Below are 16,321 nucleotides of genomic sequence, written 5' to 3' on the forward strand. Positions count from 1 at the left end.
TTGTCACCTCATTCAGCCTTCCCAAGCTATGAGGCACATCCCCACTTCCAGAGCCATGGAGGGTTTAGAGGCTAAGGACGTTGCCCAAGGTGAGAGTTGGCCGGTGGTGAGCAAGGATCTGCACCCAGCCTGGGACAGGGCTGCACCTGGGATCTGGACCCCACAGCTCCTTCTCCTAAGGATTACCTTCCACTGCTCCTAGCAGGCTGTCCCTGTGCCCCTGGAACCCCGCTTCAAGGCAAGTCAGTTCCTAGAGACTCTCCCTTCTGACAGCAGCTCCAGGCTGAACTCTGAACACGGTCACACAAGGAGCCATGAGCCTGGTCACAGACCCCGCCCCCCCCCCCAGACCTGGTCACACACTAGGGACGGAAGTCCACATTCAAAACAATGGCCAGTGCCACCACGTGTTCAGCAGGTCGTTGCTGCTGGGCTCCTGGGAGCTATCCTCAGATCACGGTCTCCTCGGTAAGCATTTGGGACATTTGGACCGACAAGGGAACATTGGGAGTCTGGTTGGAGGCTTGGGATCCAGAAGGGGCTCTTCCAGTGGTCACGCTCCGGATTTTGGAAGACAGGCCCCGGCAGGTGCACCACGCAGGTGTCCAGCAGGTAGGGTGGCCAAGCTGGGGCAGAGCTGCCCAGAGTCTGAAGCTTCTGTGATGGCATGGTGGGGAGGGCCATGTCTGTCCAACTAATTCACCAGCCCTGCCTACTGGGAACCTAGCCCACTTGACAGGGAAGAGAAGGGTCCCAAGAGCTCCTCCGCAGGAACACTGGGCAGGTCTAGCAGAGTGAGGTGCCCTCCTGGGCTCCCACAGAGAGTCACATTTTCCTCTCCGGCTTCCTGCTAGCCTGAGCCTTCCCAGAGAGAATCTTACTTAATCACCCTCCAGCACACCCTCAGATGCCCCCCCCCCCTGCAGCATGGAACTCCCTCCCAGGGACCTCTAGAAGGAGGGAGTGGAGCAGGGATACCACAGCCTGTTTTCCAGATGAGGTATCTTTGGTCCAGAGAGGGAAAGTAGTCATCAAGTTCCCTCCATACCTCCCAGGAAGCCTTCCTGATGCCTTGGATCCTCTCAGAGCTCTCTAGCCCCCACCCACAGGCATCAAGGACCCAGGGCTTCTCCAAAACAGCTTCTCTGTCCCTCACCATGGGTCTGGCCCCAATTCCCCTCCCACTATCGAGATCAGGCTCATCTCCCACCTGGCGTGGATGGGGTTGTTAAAGCTCTGTGTGACCTTGGGCAAGTTACTTGCCTCTCTGTGCCATTCTCTCATGGGAAATTAGCACAGCAAAAGTGCTCACCTCACAGGCTTGCTGTGTGAGTTACATCTGGTGACGCATATAAAGCAGCTTAGAAGTGAGTGGGATCCAACAAAGCACCTGGGACAAAGCCTGGCCTTAGGAGAAGGTCAATTCAGCAGACTTCCAGTCCTTACCCTCTGCCTGCTAGCTTCTCTACACTCCACTTGGTAAGCGGTGGGGTGGGGTGTCCTTGCCTGGCCAAGGGATCCCTAAACCCCAATCCTTTATCCCCCTTGAATCCTCAGACCCACCCCTTCTTGCCTGCCAGCTCATTCCAGCCGTTTCTCCACTCTGCCTCCTCCTACCGCGCGCCTTTGCTCTTGTAGTTGTTGGTTTAATGTGCACAATACAATTAAAGCACAATGGCTTTCCCATCAAACCCCCAACAACTTCCCACCCCACCCCGGCATCACTGGGCCCCATTCACTCCTTCCCTCAGGGACCGTGGAGTTTAATTTCAGGAAATAATTCCCTGAATAACTCTCCTCCACGGAGCCTCGCACACACCCCAGAGACCCCTTGGAAGTTAAGATAGGGTTTTGTCGGACAAGAAGCCCCAGGAATCAGGGTCAGAGCCGGTGAGAGAAGGAGTCTTCAGTCAAGAAATTTCTTCTGCTTAGCTCATTGTCTTGATAAACGTTTTCTCCAAAACAGAACCTGAGACCAGGACTCGAGAGCAGAAAGTTTGATGGTGTAGGAGAGCAAGCAGGGAGAGGGGACCAGCCAGCATACAGAATACCCTCAAGGTCTCTCTGGTGGAGAGTACGGCTCCATCCCGCCTTGACCTCTGAGGAGCCCACGGATCCTCTCCAGAACCGTCCACCTGAAAAGCGGGGACTGGAGCCATTACCCACAGGCTCCCATTCCCCATCGGCTGAGGATTGTCACGGGGTGTTAGTTCCCCTGCACTTTTGGCTTGCGTTTGTTCATGGGCCAAGAGGGCTCTCCTGGCATGGGACAAGGGGTGTGCTTGAGGAGGGACACTTCCAAGACAGGGCGAACCCGAACTTGCCCAGAAGCGTCTACCACGGCTCTGGCTGAAACGAGCAATGAGCAGAGAGAAGGTTGTGCCGAGCAAGGAGACATCCATCGCTCTAGGTGTTGCCTGCCTGCTTAGGTTTAAGTGGCTTCATTTTGTTAGAGATCCTACAAGAGTGGAGATCACAGGCTTTCTCCGTTGGAACCATCCTGCACATTCACGCCAATATTTATATTCTATAAATATTTCTCAGGGCCAGGCCCTGTGCTGGGAGCTGGAGGCATGCAGGTGAGTCAGTCATGGGCCCTTCCAGCAAAGACTTCCCAGGCTAGGGAAGGAGGTAGACCTACCCTTAGGCAATGCCTTAGAGGCATGGGAAGTGGGAGCATAGAGGAGGAAGTGAGCTTGGAGGAGTCAGGGGGGCTTCGCAGGGGAGGTGCTATCTGAATTGGGCGTTGAAGGATGAGTAAGAGTTCACCAAGCTGAGAAGGAGGCGAAGGTTGTCCAGGTCTGGGGCCTGCCCATGGCACACCCTGTAGGCTGTTAGCAGAGCACCTTATTAAAATCCATGTCAGCTCCTTTAAGAGCTCCTGCCCAGCTCCGCCTGCCCCTCCCCCAACCCCCCCCCCCCCCCCCAGCATGACCTGGGTTGGGCCTTCGGGACCTGAGCCACCCTCCCTGGGCCCCTTTCAGACACCTGGATCCTGCCTATGCCTCCACCTCCCAGGGCCTCCATCTTGGCCTATGTCAGATCCCACCTCCCTCACCTAGTTACCAGGCCTCCCCGGTGCCACCTTGCGTCTCACTGGGTCTCTAACGCCACCAGCCCGTGAACCTAGTATGGAGCCAAAAGGTCTAGGAGCTGGAGTCCTGGGGTGCGCACCCCGGATTTGGATCCTGAAGCTACAGCTGCAGAGTCGGGGGCAAAGAGCCTTCCTCTGTGAGCCTCGTTCCCACGGGCTGCTTGGTGAGCGTTACAGGAGCGAACTGAGGTGCGTGAAGCACCTTTGGCACAACCAGGGTGAGGTGAGGCGAGTGTCATGGTCAAGCGGATTGTTACTTGCATGGGGAGATTGGGAAGGGGCTACCGGCCAGCTCAATGGACGACAGGAGCTGTGGACTCTACCCAGCCCACCAGGGAACTTACCAGGACCGCTGGATGTAGGGCCGGAACCAAGTGCTGGGTGCCAGGAGGCCAGGCTGGAAAGGACTCCAGAGACACTGTCCCGGTCGCCAGGAGGAAGGCTTGGGGTGGATTTCCTACAGCAGCAAATTCTTCTAGGAGCTACTGGCAAACTCTCCGTATTAGCATGAGAATGGGGCACCAGCTGGGATCAGGAGGGTCCAGAGGGATTTGTATTCCAAAGAGCTCCCTCTGTAGCCTCAAAGTCAGTGCTGTCAGAGCTGGGAGGCCAGGCTGGGATCCAGAGGCCACTGAGAGGAAGGGGAGAGAGGCACCTTCCAGAAGGGAGCCGCCCTGGGCTCCGGGCCCTCTGCTGTCCTCCCTTCCCAGGCCTTTGCCAGGTCTCTCTCTGGTTGGCCCGAGGGCCCCACAAATCCAGCCCAAACTATTCTTACCTCCCACCCCCCATAGTGAACCTCATTTGTGTGTGGGGGGGGGGCGGTGTTCTTTCACTTGAAAAAACATATTCCATATAATAAGCACTTTGATTTGTTTTTGGCCTCGAACTTTTATTTCTTTGCCATTTTAATCCTGTACCGTTAAAGGGAGGAGTTTGAGGTCTCTATGTTTACCACAAGGGAGGCTGGAATTCTTCAAAGTTGAGAAACACTGCCCAAGGGGATTCACCACCACAACCATACTAATAGCAGACACGAGGTAGCACTTGCCCATTTTCCCCACGCAAGGCATTATGCTAAGCCGGTTACCAACACGATTTTATTTTAAACCTCATGACAACCCTGTACTGTTACAATCCCCATTTCACAGATGAGACGACTGAGGCTTAGAGGAGTAAAGTGACTTGCCCAGGATCACAAAACTAGTCAGCGGCCAAAGGGACCCAAGTGGCATGCCCCCAGCCCCTCCCCCCCAGGCTGCCTCTCTGAAAAGCAGTAGCACTAAGTGGGCATGGGGAGGTCAAGCGTCAGAATAGGGGTGGACACTATTCCAGGCGATCCCTCAGGCCCCTCTCCACTGATCCTGCCCTGGAGGTGCCTGCTGCCAGGGAGGACCGGCTGGCATCAGGCTAAGAGACGCCTTCTGAGCCTTGTATGCAGCACTGGGGCTCGGAGCCCATAGTTAGGGTCTCTACGCAGGGCTGAGTTTGAGGACGTTTCCAGGGGAAGGGCAGAGGTGTGTCCCCAGCTCACGGTACAGTGTTGAGTGCCATCCACAAGAAAGAATCCTGGGTACTGGGTCTGCCCGGTAAGGATGTTCTTTATCTGTCTGCCCAGCTTCTCTCTCTCCTCTGTGTTCTTGCTCAGACACTCCTGACGCCTCCTCCCTACCTCCTCCCTTTCCCCTCCTCCCTGCCTGCTGAGAGCCAAGAGCACATGATGAGGGCTGGCTAGGGCCAATGAACAGAAGAAAGTGGCAGGCCCCTGCCAGGAGCCGTGGGAGGCCAGCCCGTGACCCCCCAACTGACTCTTCTCTGTGAAAGCTATGACTTGATTCCCTTCCATCAGGGTTCCATCATACAAACCAGAAGCTCCCATATCTGACTTTGTCACTTCCTCATCCAAGGGGTCCCAGGATCCCAGTGTGGTCTAGGAGATGCTGACCACTCCTTCCATATTGGGTAGGAGTACTAGGGGTGACACCAATGAGAAGTGCTAATGGGGAGGGGGGTCCAGGCACAGGGCAGTCCCTGTGGTCTCTGCATCCCGTGATAGCCATGGCTGCCCAATCCCCACTGTAGACCAGGGAACAAGGTCTTCATATGAGCCCAGAGAGGCTGAGGTAGGGGTGGGGGCAGGCTGGGGGCTGGGTGGGGAGGGGGCCCTGGGCAGGAGTGGCCTTGCCAGGATTTTCATCTGTGCCTCATTATCCTCTCCCTCTTCTGGAGAAGGTAATTAAGGCTTCCTCCCACCCAAGGCTAAAGGCTGGCTTCCCCCCAAGGCCTAGCTCGCATGGAAGGCTAATAATGAGTGCTCTCCAAAGCCCAGGGAGGGGGTAGGCTCCCAGCCCGGGCTGTGCCCCACCCCCATGACACACATTCAGGAGGCCGGTTTGAAGGTCCCCCATTAGTGCTCAGGAAGCTGAAGGGGGGGAAGTCCAGCTGTCCAGGGCATCCCGATGGCCAAAAGTGGAGCCGTGTTGTCCCTGGTCCTGAGGAGGGTGGGCAAAGGGGAGGGTGACAGCAGGTCCTGGAGGTGATGGGGAGCCACTGAATGTTGAGAAACAGCAAGTACCAAGAATAGGCCATGGGAACAGTGTCATGGGGTGGAGGGGGGCAGGGTACAGCAATGTCAGGAGACTGTTCTGGTCCCTGACCTCCAAACAGGGGAGATGGTTCTTAGAGCTCGGCCTGAGGGGATCTGGCTGGAGATAATGTAGAGGCTGGTGTCACACCTTTGGCTATGCCACTGTCTGTGCCACCTGGCTCCAGGCAGCAAGCTACCCTGACACGAGACATGGTACGGTAGGAATCAGCCACACCTCTTTGAGCCTCAGTTTCCTCATCTCTGAAATGGGATAATGACGATGCGTACCTCGTGGGCTGGAGAGCGTTAAAGGACATAATGTGTGTGTCAGAACAGATCTGCTCAAGGTTGCCACCGGTTTCTTCCAGCCAAAGGAGGGCCTGGACGGGTTCCCTGCCTTCTGAGGGGCTCTCAAAGCCTGGAAATGAGCACATTTAATAGGAGGGTGTCAGGCCAACCTCCAACTTCCAAGTAGTAAGCATCTTGGCCCAGAGCAGTTACTCAATTACCCTTAATCTTCCTGATGATATGAGCTGGGCCAGACATTGCACAGCCCCAAACCCAAGTCCCGGAAGCCTGATCTACCAGCTGCCCAGCCCCAGGCCCCCTTCCTACAATCCTCAGGTGACTTGGGTGGGAGTGTGGCCAGCTCAGGACAGCTTTTCCCTCCTGCCCAAAACTGCCTCCTTGTGCCAGTGGGTCAGACTGGCAGGCCGGAAGAGAAAATGTTTTGGGCCACAGAGACCTGGTTTTAAATTCCACCATTAGCGCTTGGCTGTGGGCCTGGAAGGCCCTTCTCAACCTGTCAGTCCCCTCTGGGCACCCTTATTAGTCAGGAACAGCTGCCTCCAACAGCGGTTTTATTAGATCCCTCCTAACCAGCACACCTCTGGGGAGGGGCAGGTTTGGATGGTGGGGATCAGAGCAGAGGGCATCGGTCTCCTGGGGCAGGAAGGGAAGCCGAGAACGTTGAGCACTGACAACCACCCGGGATGGGCACAGATCTCAAAAGCCAAACACACCAGGGCCCTGCCTCACAGCTGGTGTTTGGGTTGAACGTGCGCACACACGCACACGTGCATGCACGCGCACACACGTGTGCACACACACACATGCACACCAAGGAAACTGACTACTTCTAGGCGAGACCCTACACCCAGCAGAGAAGGGGCAGAGCATGGGAGGCTGAGGCTGGTAACCCAGGCAGTAACCTCACTCGGCTATGGACTCTGTCTTTCTGGAAAATGGGGAGGTTTTCTCACATCCTGCTCCCAGAACTGATGTAAGTACCACACAGGTCAGAGCCCCGGGACTAGAGGACTGAGCTGTCCTGAGGACTGAGCTGTGACCACTTCCCTGGGGAAGCCGGCTCACTTTGGTGTGGCTAAATCACATGACTGGAAGGACAGGGGACGGGGAAGGGCTGCATCAAAGGTGCTGGAAGCCTGCCCTTCTGCTCTGAGGTGAGACAGGCCCCGGGGGTGGCAGAAGGGACACCGGGGCGGGAAATACAGGTTTGTTTTCTTTTTCTTTTTTCATCCAAGCACCGTGGTTTCAAGCAGATGCTGCCACAAGGTGTCACTAAAGGCCCAGAGAGGTTTACTGACTTGCCCAAGGTCACACAGGCCTTCTGATGCCCAGCCCTGGAGGTGTCTCACCGGACCCAGAGTGGAGCTGCCCTCCATCTGAGGTTGGGTAGGGGAGCTGACACTGCTGGCTGGTTGACCCAATCCCCTTCATAACCCCTCTCTCCCCAGCCACCTTCAGTGACTGGTGTAGAGATGGCCATGTGACCCACTTCTGGTTAAGGAGATGCAAATAAAGTGCTGGATGGGGCTTCCGGGTGCTCTTTTTAAAGGGTGCAGAACTGGCATTCCTTTTAGCCTTTCCATCTCCTTTCTGCCTGGAATGTAGACAGAGGTCTGGAGCTGCTGCAGCCATCCTGCTATTATGAGGCAACGAACATGAAGACAAAGACTTTCACACTAAAGTTGGCAGAGGGGAGCCTGGGGCCCGGAGCTTCCACACCAGCCATGGACTGCCCACTCCTGAACTGCTTGCTGTATGGAACAAATACCTTCCCGCCCCCTTTATGTCTTAGGACAGTGTTTTTTAGGTTATCTCTTATAGCCATATGCATCCTTAATTGTTATACCACCCTCCCCCCGTTAGAAATGCTGAGCCTATGTAGAAAAGGATCTCTCGGGGTGCCTGGGTGACTCAGTCAGTTAAGCGTCTGACTCTTGATTTCAGCTCAGGTCATGATCTCACAGTCACGAGATTGAGTCCCGCGTCGGGCTCTGCACTGAATGTGGAGCCTGCTTAAGATTCTCTCCCTCTTTCCCTCTGCCCCCTCCCCTGCTCATATGTACCTTCTCTCTCTCTCTCTCTCTCTCTCTCTCTCCCCAGAAATTTAAAAAAAAAAAAAAAGGATCTCTTTCCCCTGACCTTGGTACTTGCAAGGGAGGTCGGGTCACTGAACTTCCAATGCACTGTGAGTCCAAGACCCTCTCGGAGCAGGAAGTGCCCTGGAAATAAGGCTGAGTGTTGACCATCGGTAACTTCACTAACAGACTAAGGTCAGGACTCACCCCCCTGTATGGTGCCCGCACACCTCTTATTCCCTGCTCTCTCTCCCAGCTCCGCCAGCCTCCCTGCAGCCTCCCGTTTATTCGCCATCTCTTCCAAGAAATCACTGCTGCCCCCTTCCCTGACGCCATCCTCCCTGCAATGTGGATTAGACATTTCTCCTTTGTGCCCCCACAATACCCTGGGCCCCTCTTAGCACTGCATTTATCACCCAAAGGTAGAATGTGGCATGGGTGTGTTAGCCTCCCTCATCGGACTAGGTGTCTTTTTATCTCAATGTGCTGGCACATGCAGTAGGTGTTCATCGTTCAGCGAGCCATCGTTAATTTGCTCATTCATTTGTTCCAAGGATGTGGAGCTCTCTGAAAGATCCCAATGCCACATGGAACAGCTCTGCTGTGTCAAGCTGTCACAGGACTTAGGGCATCCTTGCATAGGGATCCCCGGGAGCAATCCCCAAAGCCTGGACTCGGGTGGGTTCTTCCAGCATGGGCCTAGCTTCACAGAGCAGGGAGGGGATTCAAGCCTGGAGCCAACATAGCAAAGTAGATTCTTTGTGGCCATTCTGCCCTCACCCCCATTCAGCCCGGCTATCTGGTGAGGAAGGAGAGTCAAGGTGAGTATGAGGCAGACTCCCCCATTGCCTAGACTCTGGAGCTGGAGGGCCAGTCATGGGAGTACCTCGCAGAGCTGATGATTATAATCACCCACTCCAGGACTCAGATTTGGAAGCTGGGGATCCTAGAGGGGGCAGGGCAGGAGACATCCCCTCTGGTTGCACCCATCTAGTCTTAAAGGCTTACTGGAGAGGGAAGCCCCTTAAGGGCCCACTGATGGGTCCCCTCATCAGTAGCGACTTACCCCGCTTCTTCTTCTGCACCAATAAATCTTTCTTCTGCACTTCCCCTGCCCTCATTCCCTTGTTCCCTTTCCCTCCCTCAATAAGCATCACCCAAGTGCCAGTTGGGCACTCAGCATTTCAAAACCAGAGAGGTGGGGTCCATTGACGTAGAGGTCCCCAGTGCTCCACTGGCCCTCCAGGCTGTCTCGGCCTTGGGCAGCCCCTCTGGTCTCAGGTGCCAACCTTTTGGGGCCTTCCTGCCCTGGCCCAACTCTCTCTGGCATTTGAGAAAAGCTCAAGCCCCACACCCAATGGGGAGGTGCCCAACCTGGCCCTCCTGTTTTGATGGAGGACAGGGGACAGCAGGATGCCAAATGCAGTGTCCCAAGACCTGTGTCCCAAGCCTAGAGTGGGTATACTCTGTTACAACACACAAGTAAGTAAGCCCTGTCATTGCCAAATAACCCTGTCTGGCAGGAATTGTTACTATCTTCTTACATTTACATCTGCAAAGGTATCAAAACTGACACAAGAAGAAATAGAAAGTAGGGATGCTCCCAAAACTCCCCCAAAACTTGAATTTGTAATCAAAACTCTTCTCACAAACCTCCAGGCCCAGATGATTTTGCTGGTGAACTCTACCTAACATTAAGAAAAATAGATATACCTTATCACACAGCCTTCTCGGTAATAGGAAAAGGTGGATTTCTTTCTGAGTCCTTTTACAAGCTCGGCATAACCTTGACATCTCAACTCCCGCATCTGTCAAGTGGGGACAATAACAGGTAGCACCTATCTCAGAGGTAGGGAGGAGAATTAGGATTAACAATTAGGGTTAAGGGAGTTGTATGCATAGCCCTTGGCATGATCCCTGGCACCTACCTAGCACGTGCTCAGTGAATGGTAATTGTTTCTAAGCCAGGACTGAAGCGAGGGCCAGGACTGAAGCCATGGCCTATGTCTTACTTGCCCCACGCTGAGTCCAGAACAGCATCCCTTAGACAAAGAAAGGAGAAGATCACTGGGGAGCGACTGTGAACGGGGCTGCCGTCAAACTTGACCTCATTCAACCCTCACAAAAATGCTTCAGGGTAGGTGGATCCATCTCATTTTACAGGTAGGAAAGCTGAGGCTCAGAGAATCTATGACACTGCGTAAAGTCAAAGCCAGGCCCATCTGAAGATAAAGCTCGTGATTCTCTGACCCTTACTAATTAGGCAGGCATACTAACCAAGCAGACCACAGCAATAGGGCTCTCTGACCTTGAGCTAAGCCGTCAATGGACTTAAGGGTCCCTACCTAGAAAATGGGTAGATGAGCTGCTCTCTTGGTTGTTGAAAACAGATTAGGCACACTGATTCTCCCAGAAGACCTCTGCCACGTCCGTCTAAAACGTTCCCGTGAACCAGCCCACCTGGGCCCATGGTAGACTCACCCTCGCAAACCAGGGCCTTCCCCCACCCCAGGTCCCGCCTGCCCCAGCCCTCACATGTACTGCCCAGGACATGGGGAGATGGGTCGCCCTCGTGGATACGACGTTTTTATGGCACAAGTAAGACATGAATACATTCTCATCGTGATAAAGTCGACCAATTCAGAAGCACATCGTATCGTAAGGGAACATGCCCCCTCCACCCCCCCTTCACACCACTCCTCTACCCAGAGATGAGCCCTGTTCAAACAACAGGACAGATCCCCTTCCAGATCTACTTCCGGATCATTTAGGCTCATATACATTTAGGATCTACTTCTGGATCATTTAGGCTCATATACATTTCTATGCATACACACATATCAGTACTAGGTTGTTTTTTTACATGACTGCAATCATCCTGTATGTATTGTTTGGCAACTTGCTTTCTTCACTTCACAATCCCACGTGCTATTTTTAGCTTCTCTATTTCCTGAAGGATTTGAGGAGGTTTACCAGAGTTCCAGAGGGTGGGGTGCAGAGGCATAGAGAGAACGTGGGTGGTAGGATGATGCTGACCCGGATTGATACCCCAGCTCTGCCACCTGTATCTGGGTGACCTGTGACCAGTCCCTAAACTCTCTAATAACTGTGGTTACCTCCTAGGGTCAGTGTGACTTTGTTGGAGCCAACAAAGAGGGTTTTCAACTGTTTATGCTCCCCAGCCTCCCTGGAGCTTTGAGAACAAAGATCTGGAGGCCAGAGGTGGGACAAATGGTCCTTAGAGGACCAGGGTCCTCAGATTCCAGGGTCTCTAGGCCTCCCCACTTCTCCAGCCATAGCAGATGTTCTCGGGGTAGGGCCAGGTCTCCTGCTCCTCTGTATCCTATGGCGGTGGAAGTTATGACATCAGCCTGGCTCTGTTTTCCCTAAGCAGGAAAAGCAAGCTGAGCTTAATAAATATGTGCTAATGTTCTTTGAATAATTCCACGATCCATTCCTTCACTTCCGAAACTTATTGGAACTCTCTTCTCCCTACTTGGAAAATGGGGAAACTGAGGACAGGGAAAATCAAGGGCTTCTGGACCTCTAGATGTCATCTGGCCCAGCCTCCTCATTTGACATAGTAAACGGGCCCCAAAAGGAAGAAAGTAACTGCCACACAGACGATTCTGGCACAGAGTTAGTGTGATAAACATTTGCTATGATTGGGGCCAGATACTTGGCATTAATTCTCACTGGGCCCTGTGAGGCAGGTACTGTGGTTTCCCATTTCACAGGACAGAAAGCTTAGGTTGCCTCTTCAAGGGAATACCACGAACAGGAGCCAGAGTTAGAGCTCTGTGTGTGTCTCACCAACCGGCTCTCCGGGGCTACCATCTACGTGGGATGCCCACTCTGCCTCCTAAGCACCCTGCCTCATCCTCCTGGCATGTTCCGTGAACTGCGGCTCCCCGAGGAAGCCTCTCCTGGCCCTGCAGCTGGCTCTGCCCACTCTGCTGTGGCCCGCTGCTCTCTCCTGACCTGCAGAACACCTGAGCTCCCTGATCTGATGTTGAGTCCGTCTGCTCCTCCCCGACCGTAATCCTCAAGGACAAGGCTCTAGTTTCGATTCATCTCTGCACCCCCATGCCCAGCACAGGGCCTGGCACGGAGTAAGAAAATGTAAATATTTGTGGAAGGAAAGGAAGGAGGAAGGACTTCCAGAGCTCATGCTCTTTCATCCATCCCACAGGTTTTGCTTGACCAAGTCAAGGTCAAGAGACAGAACCCCATGCCCCAAGGTTTTATACCAAATATGATCTGCTTCCCCCTCTCATAGCCACTGCCCCTTCCCCTTCTTCCCAGTCTCCCTCTCCCAGTGGCTGGTGTCCCCCCCCCCCCCGCCCACCACTGCCAAGGGCAGCAGGCCTGCCACACCACCCACGGCTCCCAGGAACTGCCCTGCCAATCTCCCTCCCATGAGGGCCCAGGCCTCAGGAAGGGCTCCCTCACCAGGCCACTTGCCTTGAACAGGTGACAGAGCCGTGACCACAGACCAGTTGCAGGGGTGGGGCGGTTAGAGGCCAGCCTTGCCTAGACCTTCAAAGCAACTGAGAAAGTGGCACCTCCTCCATCAGGGCCACCCTCTTGCTCACCGGGAGCTCTCCAGGTCCACGTTCCCTCTCCAAAGTGGGTAGGGGGCTGGGGAGACTCCCGGTGTTTGTCAGCCAGAGTACTGTAGTTGGGAGGATTGCGTTTCCATGGATACAAGCCATGGGAGCTGCTGGGAGAGGGGGCCATGGTGTACACAGACAGATCCACACGGATCTGCAAGAAAAATAGCAACAGATTTGCTGAGTCATTGGCCCCACATATTTATAGTCTCTGGCAAAGGCAGACCTGCCTATCAGAGGCTAATAATACTGCAGCAGCGTGTTAATTGCAAAGAGGGAGTCTTCAAGCATCCATTCAGACACCCGAGACCGCTGTTTGAATAAAGAGTGGGGCCCTCACAATGAGAGCCGGCATGTATGCGTGTTAAGGAGTGTGTGTGTGTGTGTGTGTGTGTGTGTGCAGGTACGTGGAACTCAGCTCTGGCAGACTAAGAAAGCTCAAGTATCACATCAACAAGTCTGAATCCACCCCATGGCAGTGTTACAAAGCAGTCTTCAATCACCTAAAGATGTCTAGGACTCAGCCCACGTGAAGAGGGGGACGGGAGAGGAGAGGAAGCTGACGGCTATCTATCTCTCAAGGAAGGGGGACAGAATGCTGCTGTACTGCCCGGGACCTTCAACCCACAACCCATGGGCAACCATGGTCTTCTAGCTCTGGGTAGTCGGGCAGTTAGAAGAAAGGGAAAACGCAACCCCTGCCTTCTGGGAGGTCAGCCCAGTGGGCCACTCGTCCCCCGCCCAGGCCACACAGGGGCCCCAATTCAGGAAGCAGAGTCAAGGACAGTGGGTGCCCAGGAGCCCGGGTGCCATCTTGAATAAACACGGAAGGGCCAAACTCAACTCCAGAGGAGTCTTTGCATCCTTGCCTCAGGGAGCCAGCAAACCCCCTAGCTCCGAATCAGGCCAATTGATTGTCTCCTACAACTCCCGTCAGGACGACGTGACCCCATCCCTAAAGCACTCCCTGTAGCAGCATTAGTTATAAACATAACATGTTCCTGCCCACCGCCTCTGCCACTCTGGGACCCCCACAGGGACTGGGGCCATACACTCCCAGCACCTGGCAGAGTAGCCCTCAGTGGAGACTTACAGTCGAGAAAACAAATCCCTCTGCTTCCTTGAAGGCAGTTCTCAGGTCCCCCTGGGTCTTCTGAACTCCAAGTCACATACTCCTCTGGCACGGGTTCTGGTCTCCTCCCTGGCTCTGCTCCTCTGCAGGTGTGCTCCTTCTGACACTGTGCCCCTACTGGATGCAGAGGGCAGGGGATGGGGCCCTGATCCCTCATCCCAACCTATGGCCCATATGGCCCCCAGCAGCGCTAAGACAAGGATTGCTGGGTCCACATTTGCCTTTGCTTCAGCTGGAACACGGCCCCCTGGCCTCTTCCCTTGGCTCAGTCTAAGAGGACAGAAGCCATACTCTCCCTCCAGAATTCTGACAGCAGAGGGGTGGTGGCCTCCACGGCCCCACGACCCTTCCACGGCCCCACGACCCCTCCATGGTCCCCACAGAGGACCAGCAGAGCAGGGCTGTTCAGGGAGGAAAGTAAGAGGTTCACCGCTGGGCCTCAGTCCTCCCACTGCAAACCCCCAAATGGCACAACACAATCGTTCGTGACTGAGTTCCCAGTATTCTAAGGAAGGGAGGCAGGCGGGGAGGGAGAGGGGAGGGGGGAGGGAAGACAGGGCCATTCTTTCAGTTCTCATTTCTCTTCAGGAGAAGGTTGACTCAAGAGCTATTATTAATAGTAAATTAAATAGTGTGGTTATTCTGAATAATAAAGAGCTCTCCTCTTCCAAGTTTTCACTGTCCTCTCTCCAGGGAAATACCTGCTGTGGCCCGAGATGTGGCATCCGGTGATGGGCATTTGGAGGGCGAAGCTGATGTCCCCATCATGCTCAGTCACAGGCTCAAGCCCCCAAGGATCCCTCCTCCACCCCAGCTTTGAATGTGGGACAAGACAGGTTCAGATGTCCCCGGTGCCCTTCCTGATCCCACTCCAGAGCCTGGTCTGTGCTCCCCTGAGGGTGGGAGCCTGGTTGGTGGAGTGTCCCGGCTGACAGAAGGTGGCTGTGTCACCGGAGGGCAGGGCAACCTTGGGCAAGTGCGAACTGGTCAGTTCCTTCATCTGTAAAATGGGGATAATAATAAGAGAAAGTTAATATACATAAAGGGCCTCTAACTCTGCTGGGTACTTAGCAAGCACAATGCAAAGGTTTATTGAATAAACAGGTCTGCCAGGATGTTTGTAGGGCAGAGCCCAAGATCCAAGACTGCAGGCGGCGAGGCCTTTGGGATCGAAATTATGGCGAAAGTCTCCTCAACAGACACAAGCCCCGGCTGAGTGTTTCGGCAGCTTGATGTCCTGCTCTCTCTGGGTCTCGGTTTCTCCACCCACCAATGGGGGACAAGGCTGTGTGAGGTGAAGCTGTGCCCAGCCTGCTCCGGCCTGTAATTTATAACAATAGCTGCCCTTAGTTGAGTTCCTATTATATGTCAGACATGGTGCTGAGTGCTTTACAGTCAGTCATTTCACTTAATCCTCACAACGGCTCTGTAGGTGGGCATTGTTCCACAGATAAAGAAATTGAGGCTCAGAGAGGTTAAGCAATGTGCCCAAGATCACACAGCTAGCAAGAGGTGAGGCTGGAATTTGAAGCCAGGTCTGCCTGACTCCACAACCTGACCCCAATGCCCTTTAGGCCATGTCACTTGATCTCTCATTAGATCCTTATCCAGGGATGTGTTGTGTAATTTAGGATTGCTGGGGTTGGGGGGGGGGGCGCGTAGATAGGGGGACAAAAGAGAGGGGTAGATGTGAGCTACCCCTACCTCACCCCAGGCTTAGTACCCTTCCATTTGACATCAGCTTGTTCCCAGAGGTCACCTGGTGACTGGAGGAAGGCAGGGAGTTGAAAATGAATCCTCTTCCGGAGGGCCTGAGGACACCCCGTGGGGGCCAGGGGAGAGCCTGAGACCCAACGGAAAAGACCAGGCTGAGCTGTTGCCGAGGCCCGGCTCAGGTGCTGGCATCTGAGCTGTGCAGGAAACCCAGGGGGACACAGCCCATCAAAGCCCCTCCTGCTTGCTCCCTCCCATGGATCCCCAGTCATCTGGTCCCTCCTGGGCCCACTTGGCCTTCCCTCCCGCGTCTCCAATGGCAGCAGCTTTGGGGGGAACACTGTCCCATGGGGCCTGATGCTGTGCTAAGTCGTTGTTTATGAAGAGGAAACAAGGCCGACTGCATTTTTTAAAGAGGCTCCAGGGAGCTGTAGCCGCCCGTGAGCCTCTGTACACACTTAGCTGTTGGAGTGAGGACAGTGAGCCCTGGGGGTCACAGGTGGGGTGGGGGCTCAAGCAGGGTGCACTCATGAGTATGAACACTTGACTGTGTTCATGGATGTGTCCAGAGTGTGTCTGACGTGGGGCTGGCAGAGCAACACTTGTTGTAGGGCAGGCGCCGGGCTGGGAGAGGGACCCTTGCTGGGGCTCCTGGAGATAAAGGTACACACAGAACTACCTTCTGCCTGGAAAGTACAAAAGACGTAGTGAACTCATTGGCTGTGGCACCCAGCAGGCTGGGTCAGGAAGGCTCCCTGGACCAGGGACTGATGAGCCCTCCCTGGGGAAGGACATTCCTCG

The 16,321-nt window shown here is 54.5% G+C and overlaps 1 long non-coding RNA gene across 1 annotated transcript; it reads right to left on the reverse strand.

Annotated features, from left to right (window-relative positions):
- Positions 1-1,735: 1,735 nt before the first annotated feature.
- LOC131516280 (uncharacterized) lies at positions 1,736-14,260 on the reverse strand. The gene is made up of 4 exons (XR_009263965.1): positions 13,769-14,260; positions 5,967-6,096; positions 3,439-3,725; positions 1,736-2,824 (listed from the first exon to the last, which is right to left on the reverse strand). It is a non-coding gene; the product is annotated as an uncharacterized LOC131516280 (long non-coding RNA).
- Between the last annotated feature and the right edge of the window lie 2,061 nt (positions 14,261-16,321).

Source organism: Neofelis nebulosa, chromosome 7 (assembly GCF_028018385.1).
Source record: "Neofelis nebulosa isolate mNeoNeb1 chromosome 7, mNeoNeb1.pri, whole genome shotgun sequence".
Classification (NCBI taxonomy): Eukaryota; Metazoa; Chordata; class Mammalia; order Carnivora; family Felidae; genus Neofelis; species Neofelis nebulosa.